Source organism: Triticum aestivum, chromosome 5B (assembly GCF_018294505.1).
Source record: "Triticum aestivum cultivar Chinese Spring chromosome 5B, IWGSC CS RefSeq v2.1, whole genome shotgun sequence".
Lineage (NCBI taxonomy): Eukaryota > Viridiplantae > Streptophyta > Magnoliopsida > Poales > Poaceae > Triticum > Triticum aestivum.
The window spans coordinates 432,226,557-432,244,108 of record NC_057807.1 but is presented as its reverse complement, the minus strand read 5'-3'; positions in this window follow the sequence as shown (position 1 = coordinate 432,244,108).

The following is a 17,552-nucleotide window of genomic DNA, read 5'->3' as shown; positions in this document are numbered from 1 at the left end:
GGGCCTGGACGAGTGGCTGGTGGCGATGTTCAAGCATTTCTGGCCTTTGCTCCATGAGCCCATCTTCGAGGTGTGCAACGGTTTTATGCGCGGCTCGGCCCACATAGCTAGGCTTAATTATGGCGTTCTATCGCTTATTCCTAAAGTGCCCGGGGCGGACAACATCCATCAGTATAGACCTATTGCGCTAATTAATGTTCCCTTCAAGATCTGTGCTAAAGCATGCACCATGCGTCTCATCTCAATCACTCATCACACCTTAAGTCGATCGCAATCGGCTTTCATTCGTGGTCGCCACATCCCGGAGGGCGTGCTGGCCCTACAAGAAATCCTACATGAACTTAAACGCACGAACGAACCAGCCATTCTTCTCAAACTCGATTTCAAAAAAGCGTACGACCGGGTAAACTGGGATTTCTTGTGCCAAGTTCTCATCAACCGGGGTTTCTCAGCTGTTTGGGTTCACCGAGTAATGCAGCTGGTCTCGGGGGGCCAGACTGCGATCTCGGTTAACAGAGAAGTAGGGCACTTCTTCTGAAACAAGCGTGGACTCCGTCAGGGTGACCCCATGTCCCTGATCTTGTTCAACTTCGTAGTAGACGCATTGGTCGCGATGCTGCAGAGAGCCAACGAGGCTGGTCACATCAAAGGTGTACTGGGACACCTCATCCCATGGGGGATCTCCCACTTGCAGTACGCGGACGACCTGCTACTGCTATTCCAGCCGGATCTCCACAACGTGGCCACGATCAAAGCCCTTATTCTTAGCTTCGAGCTCATGTCAGGGCTCAAGATCAACTTCCGCAAGTGTGAAGTCCTGCCCATGGGCTTGGAAGCGGAAGAAGGCAGGCGCATCGCGGACTTGCTCAACTGTAAAGTTGGCAAGCTCCCATTTACGTACCTTGGTTTGCCATTAGACTCCAAATGCATCACGATCGATGGTTGGGCCCCGCTATGACCAAGGTGGGGGGCGAGTTTGTCCGTGGAGGCAGTGGCGGATCTAGGATTTGAAGTTACCCGGGGCGGACTTTTAAAGGTAAAAAATGAAGCCACAATATAATCATTATGCATTCAGACAAGACAATAAATACTGTTATTTTCTCAAAGCAGTTTCAAATTCAAGAACATGGTACAGTTAAAAATTTATATAAAGTCTAGCATAAACAACACTTGTTCACACAAAATATAAGACAAGTATTTACCACTAAGTTGTAGTTATACGCGGAGGATTTGGTAGATGGCACTAGTGTTCCGTATACCATGGAAATTCTCAACAAATTTCTGGCCTTCAATCCCAGCAATTCTCTCTTTAGTATCCAATTTTCAGGATTAAGCCAATGTGAGAAGAATCTAGAAACCTGGAACGAAAGAAGAGAAGATCGGGGGAGAGTCGAAGAACCTGATCTTGTTTGCTCGCTTGTAATTTTGAGCGGGGCACGTGCAGGCGACGGTGGCAATGTCATCTCCCGTGTGCACGATGAACTAAGCAGCACGAACAAAGGGACACCCGTCTCCATCGAGCGCCATCGGCGAGGCGGCATGCTGGGAGGCATGATCAGGATGCCCTGATCATGGTGGATTGGAAATCATAGGAGTTGGGAACAATAATAATGGGCCCTTATTCAGTTGGGCCTTTATTTTCTCACTGGACCATCTAACGAATCGTTTTCTTCTCTATCTCATCTTCCTGCTCGAGTCGACCTCACAGACCACGACCGAACCTCCTGACTCTCGCTCCCTTGGTGTCGCCGGCCTGAGTAGCAGGGTGGGTACCCTATGTACGGAAATTTTACCCGGGGCGGCCGCCCCTACACGACCCCACGCTGGCGCTGCCCCTGCATGGAGGGGAAAATTTCTCTCCTCCGTAGTCAGGTTAGTGCTCACAAACTCGAACCTATCCTCCGTGCCCCAGTTTGCGATGGGCCTCTTCCTTTTGGCCGAGGGTGTCCATGCCAAAATGGACACGCCCCGATCGCGTTTCTTCTGGGAAGGCACGGGCCTGAAGCGCAAATACCATATGGTAAAATGGGCCGCAGTTTGTCGCCCCAAGGACTTGGGGGGGGGGGCTTGGGATCACCAACACTAGAATCCTCAACATTGCACTCATGTGTAAATGGATTTGAAGATATCCCAAGGGGCGACTAGCCTGTGGGTCGACCTGCTGCGTGCCAAGTACTTCCCGAACGAAAATTTCTTCGAAGGTGCAGCTAGGGGCTCACCTTTCTGGAATGACCTCCAAGCCATTCGCCCGGCATTTGCCATGGGGGCTAAGTTTACCATTGGAGACGGTAGATTGGCTAGGTTCTGGCTCGATTTTTGGGTTGGCTCCCAACCTCTCTGGTCGGAATTTCAGGACCTATACGCAACTGCAGTAGACCCAGACTTGTCTGTGGCCTCGGCCCTTGCCTCGTCCCCCCCCCCGGCTATCCATTCCCCCCGTGAGATTAATGGCCAAGAGAAGGCGAGCTTTACGGTGATGCTTGCGCTCATAAGCCCGACTGCGCTATCCAAAACAACTGACTCGGTGACTTGGGCACTCACCGTGTCCGGCAAGTTTTCGGTCAAATCCCTGTACCGTAAGCTTTGCCAGGGACCGACCCTGCCGATGGTGAAGGGTCTTTGGAAAGCGCGCCTCCCGCTAAAAATCAAGGTGTTTTTTTGGCAGCTGTTCAGGAACAGATTTCCCACCTCTGAAAATGTGGCTAAAAGGCAAGGGTCGTCGACCGACATGTGCGCGATTTGTAATGTGGCCGAGGACAAGAACCATGTATTCTTTCGGTGCCCGCTGGCCAGGTTTGCCTGGAGCGCGGTCCGGACTGCGGCTGGCATATTCTGGGACCCGAGGTCATCCAGTGATCTTGCGGCTATCCTTGACTCGGTCCAGGGGAGCAATAAACATGTGCTGTGGAGCTGTGTTGGGGCACTGTTCTGGGTGTTGTGGTTAACTAGAAACAAAATAACAATCGAGGGAATCTTCCCAACTCACCCGGCTAACATCATCTACAAATGCAAGTTATTCCTGCAGCAGTGGAGTTTGTTGGCGAGGTGCAAGGATGCTGAGAAGATGCAACAAGCCCAAGACCGTCTGCGCCAGGTGTACGTGATGGCTAGGGAGCCAGCCGCCACTTCTTGATTTGGAGTGGCCCTTTTGTCCGTGTGGGAGCCTGCGTGCTCATGATCTGGCCTCCGCGCCATGTAACTCTCTGCTCGCGCTCTTTTGGCCGTTGAACCCTAAACTTTCCGCGTTTGTCTGGTCTGAGCACTTCGGTGTTGTGTAAGGTTGACTTGGTTGGTACGCTGCCTATGTTGTAGGCTTTATTAATTTAAAGTCGGACGCTCCTAGCGTCTTCGTTCTAAAAAAAAGTCTGATGCAGCCCAAATTATACAAATTGTTAATGGGAAACGCTTGCGTTCGGCGCGTCGACCGAACGCTTCGGCCGGTCTCGTCCACGCGCGCAGCGCTACACTGAATCAAACCACGAGGGCCCACCACGTTATCCTTTCCCCCATCCCCGCATCCTTCTTCTTTCCTTTCCTGGTTCTTTTTTCTTTTTTTCCTCACCTCCCCGGCTGCCATGGAAGTCCAAACCTGCGATCTCCTCCGGTGAGCCTCCCCTTCTTTCTTCTCCAACGAGCACCCCCGAAGTCGACCCCTCCCCCCCCCGCCCCCCAAGCTAGTGTCCTCTCCTTGATTTTCCCCTCTCTCAATTGCATCTCGTAAGCCATGGCCGCACTCATCGGGGGCCAAGCACCGGCGCTACGACGACAGGGGAGGCATCACCTGTGAGCTCACAGGCAGGACGGCCATGGCACACGAGCTCGAGGTGTTCGTCGAGCTGAGAGCACAATGAGGACACCCCCTGATGTTGTGACCAGCGTTCTAGTAAGCTACAACCGATGCGGCCAAAAGCTTCAACTAGCGGCGATAGATGCTGGAACCAACCACTGCCACAACAAAAGGCTACATCTGGTATCGTACAAAGCTTCAACTCACGTTGGAAAAAGCTTCAAACACTAAATGCCAATGCTAGGGGCTGGCTACTGCCAACAGGGAAAAAGCTTCAAGGTGTCGCAAAAAGCTTCAACCGTACATAATAAAGATTCAACCGTAGTTGATTTTTGCTACCACCGGCAAAGTTTTTTGCTACATCCATCAAGGCAGAGCTGCGCCTCGCGACGGCGACGACGATTTGCTACAACCATAGTAGGATTTTGCTACTACCGCTGAAGGTTTTTGCTACGTCCATCTAGGCGGAGCTGTGACCTCGCGACGGCGGCGAGAATATTTTTGCTACAACCGTAGTTTAATTTTGCTACTACCGGTGAAGTTTTTGCTACATCCATTCAAACGGCGTTGATTGACTGGCAGCTGTCGTCGACGCAATTCCTTGGAGCGAGCATCAACGGCGAGCGGCGGTGACGGAGCTACAACCAGACGCAACAACTAGCGCCATCGAGAGATGCAACCACATGTGTGGCTATTGCATGGGTCTAGGCGATGACGAGAACGACCGGCGAGGATGGGGACCGGCGACGGGGGGGTGGCGAGGGATGGGGACCGACGATGAGGAAAACCGACGGGGGCCGGTGACGAGTACGGCCACCGGAGGGGACCAGAGGCGCGGCGCTGCGCTCCTCGAGCGAAGCATGTGGATCATGTTGAGTATGTATTTTGTACTGCACGTGTATTGCAGTTGTGGCCCACCTCCTAGTCTTGTATAGTTGAGGTAGAGGCCTTCCCTTGTATTATATATGCGTGCACCAGTACCCCAAATCAATACAACGATTATTGTATTGCAAAACATCTCTCTATATGGTATCATTTTTTAGGTTTTAATCCTCGTCTTCCGCCGCCGCCGCCGCGTGCTCCTCCCGCGCCGCCGCCGCCGCACGACTCCTCCCGCGCCACCGCCACCGTGACCCCAGTGTCGCCGCTGCGCGAATCCTCCCGTGCCACCGCCATCGTGCGACCCCTCCCGCGCTGCCGCCGTCGTTGCGCGACTCCTCCCGTGCTGCCGCCGCCACCCCCCACCGCCGCGCGACTCCTCTGCGCCGCCGCCGCTACCCAGCCGCCAGCACCGCCGCGTGACTCCTCCCGTGCAGCCGCCGCCACCCCGCCGCCGCCGCGTGACTCCTCCGTGCCGCCGCCGCCACCCGCCGTCGCCACCCAACCGCCTCTGTAGGACCCGCGATGGCGTCCACCGGCCTGTCCGCCGCCGCCTCTGCCGGCCCGTCCGCCGTTGGACCCTCCGGTGTGGCCCCGCCGCTGTACGGTGCGGCCGCCGCCTACAGCGCGCCCGGCGTCACCCACATGCAGTTGGCGCCCTCCGGCGCGGCCCCGCTGCCGCCTACGGCGTGCCCGGCGTCACCCACATGCAGCCGGCCCTGCCAATGGCCGGCGGCCATGCTTCGCCCGCCCCATCGATGGCTTCTTCGAGTTGGTGTTACCCGTTGCCGCCTTACCAGCCGAATGGCGCCGGCTATGCTGCCCTCCTTGCTCCGCCGCCCGTCGGCGGTTATGGTCCACCCGTCCCGGTGCCGCCCTACGGGGGCCTCCCGACGCTGCCTTCTCTCGGTGGTTATGGCCCACCCGCCCTGGCGCCGCCCTACGAGGGCCTCCCGCCGCCGCCGGTATCTGTGTCATGGGACCCCACCCTCCTCGCCGCCCAGCACTCTGCGTCGTCGCCGAGTAGCTCTATTGGTGGAGGCAACTGGTACATGGACTCAGGTGCTACTGCGCACATGACAGCTCATCCCGGTAACCTAACCTCCTCCACTCCTGTTCGCACACCCACTCGTATCACCGTCGGCAACGGCTCCTCCTTACCTATCACTCACATCGGTAGCACTAGTTTTCCCTCCTATTACTATGTCTAATGTTCTTGTTTCCCCTGAGTTAGTCACAAACCTAGTTTCCGTTCGTCGTCTTACTAGTGAGAACCCACTTACTGTTGCATTCGACGGTGTTGGTTTTTCTATGAAAGACACCCGTACCCAGACGATCCGTCACCGATGTGATAGTCCCGATCAGCTCTACCCTGTGCACGCCGGCGCCTCCACCTCCACACCAGTCGCCCTTGCCGCCGGCATTGACCTCTGGCATGCTCGCTTGGGCCACCCCAACCCCACAGTATTACGTCAAATTCTTAGGAGTATCTCTTTCTCGTGTAACAAGCTTGACGAGCACTCTTGTGAGGTCTGCCGCTTAGGCAAGCATGTTCGTCTTCCCTTTAGTGCGTCTACCTCAGTTTCCACTTTTCCGTTTCAGTTGCTTCATAGTGATGTTTGGACGTCTCCCGTTGCGAGTGACACGGGCTATCTATACTACTTGGTGATCCTAGATGATTATTCTCATTATGTGTGGACTTTTCTTCTTCATCGTAAATCCGATGCTTTAGCCACACTCACCGCCTTTTATTCCTATGTCACCACCCAGTTCGGTCACCCCATACTCGCACTCCAAACTGATAACGGAAAAGAGTTTGACAACGTCGCTCTTCGCACACTTCTCGCCTCTCACGGCACCACCTTCCGTCTGACTTGCCCCTACACTTCTCAGCAGAACGGCCGCACCGAGCGCATTCTCCGCACTCTGAATGACTGCGTTCGCACGTTACTTTTTCACTCTAACGTGCCCGCTCGGTTTTGGCCTAATACCCTCGCAACCGCCACTCTCTTAGTTAACATTCGTCCATGTCGCCCTCGGTGGAACTACGCCCCACACCACCTTCTCTTCGGCACACCACCATCCTATGATGGTCTCCGCATCATCGGGTGTCTTTGTTATCCTAGCACCGCGTCCACCACGCCACACAAGCTCGCACCACGATCCGCCCCATGCGTCTTCCTTGGCTACCCTCCTAACACCAAAGGTTACTGATGCTATGATCCTGTCACTCATCGTGTGTACACCTCGAGGCATGTGTACTTTGTCGAGACGGTGTTCCCTTTTTTTCAGGTTCCTCCGGCTTCGGCCCCTTCGGCACCGGCCCCCGCGCCTCCCTCGTGGAGCGATGCGCGGCGGCAGCCCCCGGCGCCCCCCCGGCACGGCACCCTCTGCCGCCACCACCTGGCTTATTGACTCCCTCCCCCGAGGTCGAGTCCGAGCGGGCCCCCGAGTCCCTGTCTCCCTCATATGAGGTTGAGCCCGACACCCCGCCCGCCCACCCTGCGACGGGCTCGACGTCACCCTCGCCCGTCGCCTCCTCTGTCGCCGGCTCGGCCGTCGCTGTGGTCTCCGCCGCCACCGCCACCGTGGCCCCCGCCACCGCTCCGGGTGCTCCTGCGGCCGCCTCTGCCGCCGCCGCCGTGGCACTCACCGGCCCTGTTGCCCCGCCACTTGGCATGACTACCCATGCCCGAGCAGGAGTGCTTCGGCCCAGCACGCGCTACTCCGCCGACGAGTATGTGTGCGCCGCCTCGACGTCGACTACATCACCCGTCCCCACATCTGCTCTCGTGCTGCCCTTCGGGATCCCCACAGGCTAGCTGTGATGCAGGAGGAGTTCGACGCCTTACAGTGCAACCGTACATGGCAACTTATTCCGCGACCCCACCGTGCCAACATCATCTCTGGCAAGTGGGTGTTTCGCCACAAGACTCGCCCGGACGGTTCTCTCGAGCGCTACAAGGCTCGATGGGTGGTTTGTGGTTTTTGGCAGCGCGCGGGCATGGACTTCACCGACACCTTTGCCCCGGTTGTGAAACCAGGCACGATCCGCGCCATCCTTCAGCTGGTCGTCTCGCGCGCCTGGCCTGTGCATCAGTTGCACGTTTCCAACGCCTTCTTGCACGGTCATCTTGCCGAGCAGGTGTTCTGTGAGCAGCCTACTGGTTTCGTCGACACCGAGCACCCCGACTTTGTATGCTTGCTCTCCCGCTATCTGTACGGATTGAAGCAGGCGCCTCGGGCTTGGTACCAGCGTATCACAACCTTCCTGCAGTCTCTGGACTTTCGGTCCACTCGCTCTGATGCCTCACTCTTTGTGTATCATCAGGGAGCTGACACTGCATATCTGCTGCTCTACGTCGACGACATCATCCTCACGGCATCCACCCCCGATCTCCTTCAGCGGTTGACTACTCGTCTTCGCGATGAGTTCACCCTCAAGGACTTGGGGCCCCTGCACTACTTTCTCGGCATCGAGGTGATCCGCCGGGCTAACGGTTTCTTTCTGTATCAGCAGAAGTACGCCCACGAGCTCCTTGAGCGTGCCGGTATGCTTAAATGCAAGCTGGCGCCCACCCCCGTCAACACGAAGGCGAAGGTCTCTGCTCTGAGGGGTCTCTCGCGTCCGATGGAGCGTTTTATCGCTCTATTGTCGGTGCTTTACAGTACTTGACGCTGACTCGCCCCGACCTGCAGTACGCTGTTCAGCAGGTGTGCCTCCATATGCACGCCCCGCGTGACTCTCACTGGACTCTGGTGAAGCGTATTCTCCGTTACATACGCGGCACCATGTCCTTGGGACTCACCCTGACGGCCTCCGCCTCCACCGACCTCGTGGCCTACTCGGATGCTGACTGGGCTGGCTGCCCCGACACGCGACGCTCTACGTCAGGCTACTGCGTCTACCTTGGGCCCTCGTTGATCTCTTGGTCATCGAAGCGGCAGTCCACGGTCTCTCGCTCCAGCGCCGAGGCAGAGTATCGCGCCGTGGCCAACGCAGTGGCCGAGTGCTCTTGGATACGTCAGCTGCTCCAGGAGTTGCTTTGTGATGTTCACAAGGCCACTCTTGTCTACTGCGATAACGTCAGCGCGGTCTACCTCTCCGCCAACCCGGTGCACCATCGACGGACGAAGCATATTGAGCTCGATATTCACTTCGTGCGCGAGCAGGTTGCCCTTGGCCGTGTTCGGGTTCTCCACGTGCCGATGACGCAACAGTTTGCTGATGTGATGACTAAGGGATTGCCTACTCCCGTCTTCGAGGAGTTCCGGTCCAGTCTCTGTGTCTCCGGCGACGCTTCGACTGCGGGGGGGTGTTGAGTATGTATTTTGTACTACACGTGTATTGGAGTTGTGGCCCACCTCCTAGTCTTGTATAGTTGAGGTAGAGGCCTTCCCTTGTATTATATATGCGTGCACCAGCACCCCAAATCAATACAACGATTACTGTATTGCAAAACATCTCTCTACAGATCCAGCCCGAGTGCTCGAGGAAGAAGAAGCTGGGGGCGATTCGTTTTTTTTTGTTGCCTGGATCCAACGACCCGCGCGGCTCACATCCAATGGCCTAGGCTAGACCGGCCGAAACTTTCGGCCGGTGCACCGGTGCCTATTAGCGCCCATTGTTAATAGGTACTTCCCTGTTCATTTTTATCAGACGTTTTAAATAACTCAGACAGTGCCCAAAACAGTTCAAAACTGGCCGTCCAAAATGTCTTATAAAAACGAACAGATCGAGTACAAAGCAACTATATTAAACCTGTTGCTATAGAAAGAGAATCAATTGGTTCAAAGGGACCATTTAGTTTTCTAAAGGAATTTAAGCGCTAGAGTTTTGAATTTGCTGACCTTCTGGAACTTTCCTTGTAAATTCATTAATTTGGCAAAATCTATGGATCTTGGCGCTTGCACAGGAAAAAAGATCCTGAAACAAAATAATAAACCTTGGTCATAGCAGCAAACATGAACAAAGTCAACCAGAAATATAGGCACGCCTAAACTTAACTTCCGACTCCCCATTGACCGCCACTGAATTCCATAAGAAACCATCGGCCTCATTTAAAATTCACCAATGTAAATCAAGTGGATGTCGGCCAAGCTTTTTCTCAACCCAAAAGAATCCTACTTGAACAACCTCCAGAAGGAGGTGGGTAATGGGAGCAACTAATTAATGAGCGCTCCTTCGGAAGCCTCGCAAGGATCAGCACCACTTGGCGCGCTCTCAGTCATTTACCACGTGTCGCGCTTTCGGCACTCCCTTTGGATTTTATTTTTTTTTAGTTTTCCGCACGCGTTTTCGGCTTTTTAAACAGTTTTTTTTTTTGTTTTTTTTTTGACGTTTTGGTTTTCTACCGGTCTGCCCAAGCTTTTCAACAAAAAAAAATTCAAAAAAAATATTTTTTTGCGCAAAAAAACGTATTTTTTCGCGAGAGTCATGATTTTGTTTTAGAGAGAGGCACGGTTGTGCTTTCGCGAGAGGCACGGCCGTGCCTCTTGGAAACAGAAACAAAAAACGTGTTTTCTGTTTTTTTCTTTCGTGAGAGGCATGGTTTTGCTTCCGCAAGAGGCACAGTTGTGCTTTCGCGAGAGGCACGGGCGTGCCTTTTTCGAAAAGGGAAAAAATGCGTTTTCTATTTTTTTTCTTTCACGAGACGCACGGTTTTGCTTTCGTGAGAGGCACGGTTGTACTTTCGCGAGAGGCACGGCCGTGCCTCTTGTAAACAAAAAAACATGTTTTCTATTTTTTTTCTTTCGTGAGAGGCACGGTTTTGCTTCCGCGAGAGGCACGGTTGTGCTTTCGCGAGAGGCACGGACGTGCCTCTTTCAGAAAGGAAAAAAACGCATTTTCTGTTTTTTTTCTTTCGCGAGAGGCACGGTTTTGCTTCCGCGAGAGGCACGGGCGTGTCTCTTTCGGAAAGGAAAAAACACGTTTTCTATTTTTATTTTCTTTCGCGAGAGGCACGGTTTTGCTTCTGCGAGAGGCATGGTTGTTCTTTCGCGAGAGGCACGGGCGTGCCTCTTTCGGAAAGGGAAAAACGTGTTTTCTATTTTTTTTCTTTCGTGAGAGGCACGGTTTTGCTTCCGTGAGAGGCACGGTTGTACTTTTCGCGAGAGGCACGGGCGTGCCTCTTTCGGAAAGGAAAAAAATGTGTTTTCTGTTTTTTTTTATTTCGCGAGAGGCACGGTTTTGCTTCCGCGAGAGGCACAATTGTGATTTCATTAGAGGCACGGGCGTGCCTTTTTCGGAAAGGAAAAAAAACTGTGTTCCCGGTTTGGTTTTTTCGTCGGTTTTTTTCGTGAAAAAAAAGTTCGTCAAAATCTATCAACATGGGATCTAGTTTTGAAGATCTCGGCGCGAGGAATCCATCAGCGAAAGCGGTTCGAGATTTGGACGCACAGTTTAAAAGATAAAATGTTTTGAATAAACGAATCTACAAAAAAAGAGAAAACTCCCAGGTTGCAACAAGTGGTGCACATGCAGCGCGCCACTTGTCGCAACCTGGAGAAGTTGGAGTAATCTCCGCAAGGAGTACTCCTTAACTAGTGATTTCGGTAGGTAATGCCGCACAAAATCTCAGGCGCATGCCGCATGGATGGTCCAAACCTGAATTTTTTACACATGTTCAAAATAACTTGAATTCCAGATAGTGCTCTAAACCTACCTTTTTTATAAGACTACCCACAATGGAAGTAACATAGGTAGTAACATTAACACATATTTAGATAAAATAGATGGTGTGGCAAGTAATAAATGAAGAAAGAGAGACATGTGGTAATATAGCTAGTTACTACTAGTATGAGGCTAGCCATAGTGGGGGTAACTTAGGTAGTAACTTAACACATCCCAAGACAATTTTGCTTATGTGGCATGTATTTAATGAGGAAAGAGATGTTTATGATAACATAATATGTTACTGTAACATAGCATTTCCCGAGGCAAAATGAGTCTATAAGCTAATAAATGAAGCCATTTATGACACTACTACTATGTTATTTTGCACTATGGAGGTAGTAACTTAGACTAGTATCATATGCATGATACTAGTATAAGTTACTCCCCACTATAACCAGCCTGAGTAATATCGCACATATCAAGGCAAGATGAGTCTATAGCCTAATAAATAAATTGTTGCATATTATCACACATATGTTACTCCCCATTATAAAGGTGGTAACATAGAGTACTAACATGGACATGTTACTACTCTATGTTACTACCCATTGTGGCTAGTCTAATTATTATCACACAGATCTTCTGTAATATTACCTCACAAATTATTTACTGTAGGAATAATGTTGGTCGCCCTTTCACGTGACTTTTTCACGAGAAAACTTTTGACCTATCTTTCCCTAATAATAAAGTACGGGTTGAATCTGTTGGGTTCATCGTCATGGAGTTTTTACAAAATAGTCCTTCTATTTTTTGGGTAATTAACCCGCAGTACTATTGTAAGTTTAAAACGTTTCGTCTTGCATATCAGTTTGTTTTTCTTTCTTCTCTCCCGACAGATTTACATGAGCTGTGCGGGGCGAGGCACACGACGAGCGACCGCCGCTGCCGACTGGGCATGCATGCGAGGTGTCGGAACACGCGGATAGATCAGGGCTGACGCGAACTGGGGCGGCGGAACACGTGCTGTGGAGAGGTCGCGCAGAGGCAAGTAACGCTGACCTCATCGGGAGAGAGCCTTGTGGCAGGAGCAGCCAGCACGCTGTAGGCGGACGAGGCATGTGGGTGTGGTTGCGACGGCGTCAGGTGCGCGCTGGCACAGGAGCATGGAGGTAAGAGGGGCTATAGGAAGGTAGTCGTCGGTGTTCGAAGACACTTGCCATGGCGAAGCGGAGGTTGTCGAGGACTTAACTACGGGCGGCGTGGCCGCTTGCTTCAGGGTCCCGATGGTTGGGAGGCAGAGCCACGGGAGCCAGTGAGGTCGACGGGAAAGGATGAGGAAGAAATGAGAAGAGGTGGGGAAGGGAACTAGCAGAGGCGCTCAAGCGGGGCAAGCAAGCTCGGGTGGCGGCGCTAGGTTGGGAACTTGGGATCGATGGGAAGACCGCGTGTGATTGTGAGCATATGTCCAACGAAGCGATAAGGAGGAGGACGACCTAGGCTGGGCCTTGCTACTGGCCATTTGATGGGCTCTGACCCACTCTTGGACTTTGATTAGGCGGTCAGTTTTGGGCTGACGTGAGAGGTTGGTTAATAGCGAAATTACTAATTAAGGAGTACTCCTTGCGGAGATCACTCCAACTCTCCCAAGTTGCGACAAGTGGCGCGCTACATGTGCGCCACTTGTCGCAACCTGGGAGTTTTCCTTTTTTTCGTAGATCCGTTTATTCAAAATATTTTATCTCTTAAATCGTGTGTTCAAATCTTGAACCGCTTTCGCCGTTAGATTTCTCGCATCGAGAACTTCAAAATTAGATCTCATGTTGATAGGTTTTGATGAAACTTTTTTTTTCACGAAAAAACCAGAAGAAAAAAACTGATGAAAAAACCGAACCGGGAACACGGTTTTTTTCCCTTTCCGAAAGAGGCACGCCCGTGCCTATGAAGAAATCACAACCGTGCATCTTGCTGAAGCAAAAACGTGCCTCTCGCGAAAGAAAAAAAAAACAGAAAACGCATTTCTTTTCTTTCCGAAATAGGCACGCCCGTGCCTCTCGCGAAAGCACAACCATGCCTCTCGCGGAAGCAAAACCGTGCCTCTCCCGAAAGAAAAAAAAACAGAAAACACGTTTTTTCCTTTTTCGAAAGAGGCACGCCCGTGCCTCTCGCGAAAGCACAACGTGCCTCTCGCGGAAGCAAAACCGTGCCTCTTGTGAAAGAAAAAAAAAACAAAAAACGTATTTTTTCCTTTCCGAAAGAGGCACGCCCGTGCCTCTCGCGAAAGCACAACCGTGCCTCTCGCGCAAGCAAAACCGTGCCTCTCACGAAAGAAAAAAAAACAGGAAACACATTTTTTTTCCGTTTCCAAGAGGCACGGCTGTGCTTCTCGCGAAAACAAAATCGTGACTCTCGCGAAAAAAATGTGTCTTTTGCACATTATTTTTTCGAAAAAAAAATTGGTCGAAAAGCTAGGGAAGACCGGTAGAAAACCAAAACGTAAAAAAAAAACAAAAAAACAGTTTTAAAAGCCGAAAACGCGTGCGGAAAAATAAAAAAATAAATCCGGAGGAAGCGTCCAGAGCGCGACACGTGGCAAATAGCTGAGAGCGCGCCAAGTGGCGCTGATCGTTGCGAGGCTCCCGAAGGAGCGCTCGTTAATTACTTGCTCCCGGTTAATAAAGGAAAACAAATAGTTGCTCAGTAAAAAGGAAAAAAAATTAGTGCGTCCAATATAACTTGAACCATGCACGGTTGCACCTCCGATTGCTCGTACAACCAACGTTATAGTCCCGCTGCGAATCAACCTGTGGTTGAGTTGGTTAGGTGGACAGTGGTATCCCCAACCCAGCAGGGTTCAAATCCTGGTGCTCGCATTATTCCTGGATTTATTTCAGGATTTCCGGCGATGCGCTTTTAGTGGGAGGAGACGTTCCCGTCGATGACGAGGCGCCTACGGTGACTTCGTAAATCTCAAAATGATATGCTGGCTCGGTCTCTCGGAAGTGCTCATAGTGATAGGGTGTGCGTGTGTGCGTTCATAGGGATGAGTGTATGCGTGTGTATATGAGCGCTTGTGTCTGTACTATGCTCAAAAAAAAGTTATAGTCCCGCTACCAAGTGGTCAAGCTATCAACAAAAAATTACAATCACTGAACGTTATAGTCCCGCCTTGGTCCCGTAAAACGACCGGCGTCAGTGCTCGCCGAGACTTGAGATGCTGTCTCATGCGAGCCGGAAGCACCGGCGCACGTAAGACATTCTCTGTATTTTTCAAACCTAAAACCCCTTCTTTCATTGCAACCAAGGGGAGCCGCGTTGAGTCAAGGTCACCCCAGTTCGTTGGATTGGGGACATGCATGTCGGGGCAGTCTTTTTCCACTGGAAGCGACAGGTGGTCTAGAAGTACCGGCATGAACACCACCAGGTCTTGACGACTTCACGATCGTGATGTACAACTGAATAGCTGAGATATAACCAAAATGCCCCTGGTAACTAATCCAATTATTTTAAGACCGTTTTTGGAAAAAGAAAGATCGGCCCCGAAGGATCTAGTCTTCATTAAAGTATAGTAAGGGCACCACACGGTGTATGTGGTAAGCAACCTCAAAAAAAAATTAAAGCAGAGTAAGGGCATCTCCAACACGAACCCATAAAACAGACACGGTATTTGTCCGCCGATGCATCCAGACGCTTCCATAAACGGTGATATGAGAGTCATATCACCGCTCATCCAGTCGTGTCCGCATACATTTAAAAGCGAATTTAAGGCGTCTTTGTGGTCGACGGGAACATCTCCTCTCATTGAACGAACATTTACCGAAAAAGGCTTGCGCCCCGCTATATTAATATAGCAACCACCCGATACAGCAAGAAGTTCGATGCTGGGGCAAACAACACAATCATACCCAAAAGAAAAACAAGAGAAGAGCAAGAGAAAGAAATGCCGACAGCACCGGATGAACGAAAGTTGAAGCATCCCGCAACCGCTGCGCCCACCGGAAACATCCACCATGCTCCAATGCCATCGAGTCGCCGCGAACCAAGCAACACCTTCAAGAAGGACTGCGACGACGACGACGCTGCTGCCCGGACGAATCCTAGGATTTCTCCCGGTACACGGAGGGAAGCAGGCGAGAGGTACTCCCGACGCCCTTCAAGAAGGTTGATGGCGCCCGCAGGCGTCACCGTGTCGGTGCCGGGCGGACCCGAGAGGGATTTCGCCCTACCCCTCATACCAACCGGCGGCTCCACCACGCCAACCGTCCACCAACCTGCGCCACCACAGTCACGGGGACACCACCATCGTCTCTCCACCGCAGACGCTGCGAGGCCGGCTGAACCAAACGAGACCACCGTCGATAGGGACCAGGAGCACCACAACCACGTGGGAGGGGACAACCTCCACTGGCACAAGTCGTAGCAGACCGGATGCATGCGCGGGAGCACGCCGGATCCCCTGCCCAGCCGGGCCCAGATCGGGCCCGTTAAGCTCCTGCTGTCGTGCTGCAGCCGACGCAGCGCAGAGCCGCCGATCCCAACGACCGCATCCCGCCAGCCCAGCCGGAGGAGACCCGCGGGAGGCCAGACCAACCCGCCCTGACCCAGATCGGGCCCAAAAGGGCCCAGATCTGGGCCAGCAGGGCTCCGCCGGCCAACCCTCGCCGCTAGCCGCCACCGCCGCCATCGAATCTGCGCCCGATCTACACTGGAGCACCGCCCGCCGAGGCGCACCATCGCCGAAAACCGCCGCCCGAGCCGGGGAACCGCGAGGGGGAGAGGAAGAGGGCCGCCACCGCCGGCCTCGCCACGGCGCCGCGCGGGCAACACCCGGCCACGCCAGCCGGCGGCAACGGCGGGAGGAGGGGTGGGAGGTTGGGGCTGGGCGGCGAGGGGAGGGAGGGCCGCCCCGGTAGCCCCGCTCGGGGGGGAGGGGGGAGGGGCACGGGGGGTACGGGGAGGGGAGCGCGGTCGAACGAACATTTTGGGGAAGTCTGAAATAAATCCAAGAAAGATCGAGCAACAATGTCAAATGTAGGACTTGAAGCCTAGTGGGTTGGTTCCAGCACATGAAACCTAACCATCTGAGCTACGCTCAGCTCATTTTTTTGCACACTTAATTTGTTCTTTTTCACATGACACACGAATACATGTGGTTGCACCAAACTCTGTATACTCCCTCTGGTACTTTTTACTCTGCATATTAGATTTATGTCAAGTTAAACTTTACAAAGTTTGACCAAATTTATATTAAAAAATATTGACATCTACAATAACAAATATATATACTATGAAACTACATTTCACGATGAATCTAACAATATTGATTTGACATTGTGAATGTTAATACTTTTTTCTATAAATTTGGTCAAAATAGAGATACTTTGACTTGAGACAAAACTTATATGCAGATTAAAAAGTACCGGGGGAGTAGAAAAAGAATCAATATGGAAGTTTGATGTTTTTCATGATCTTTGACGGCTTCATTTTTGGGAGCATATATGCGAGAGCTCAACTTGGGGTTACCGCCACATAGATAAGTGTTAGGGAGGGATGAACGAGGGGAAACTAGAACAATGCTTGCTCCGGAAACATAAGTGGCTAGTATCTGTGAACGACCAAAATACTCGACAATGACAAGTGAGCATGAAACGAAGCGTGTACGTCGTGCACATGAATATACTATCATCGGAATTCCAAGGGTCCCACATAGACAGCCAAGTCCAAGTCCAAGTCTTCAAGTCTTCAAGTCTTCTTCTCTACGTGATTAGAAGGTCTGGGGTCGTCAACTGTTTGGACTGACCGAGAAATGTCTTTTCTTAACAGGAAGTGAATCGTTTTGTTGCGCCACTAGTGATCAAAACTGTTTTCACTGGAGAACAAACTGGATATAACTTTCGATGATCATTTTCCCTTAAGAAAACATTTTTGATTATTATGCTCATTTACAAGGTGGCCGTAAAATTTAAATGTAGCAGAGTTGCTGAAAGATACATAAACAGACTTCAACACTACCGTGGGTACAACGGCATAGTGAAAACGACCAAAAACCACAAGCTATTCTTCACAACCTCACAAGCATTTCATTGAACACTGTTTTGTGTGCTTGGAGAAATCCACGGGCTGTCCAAATTGAATAATAACAATACACTTGGAAGTGTAGCTAATTAGTAGATTAACAAATATATTCATCGACAATCTAGCATGTCAACGAACCTATATTGTCATGCCAAAAAGAGCATATTCAGGCACAGGCAGGTTTCCATCTTGAACCAC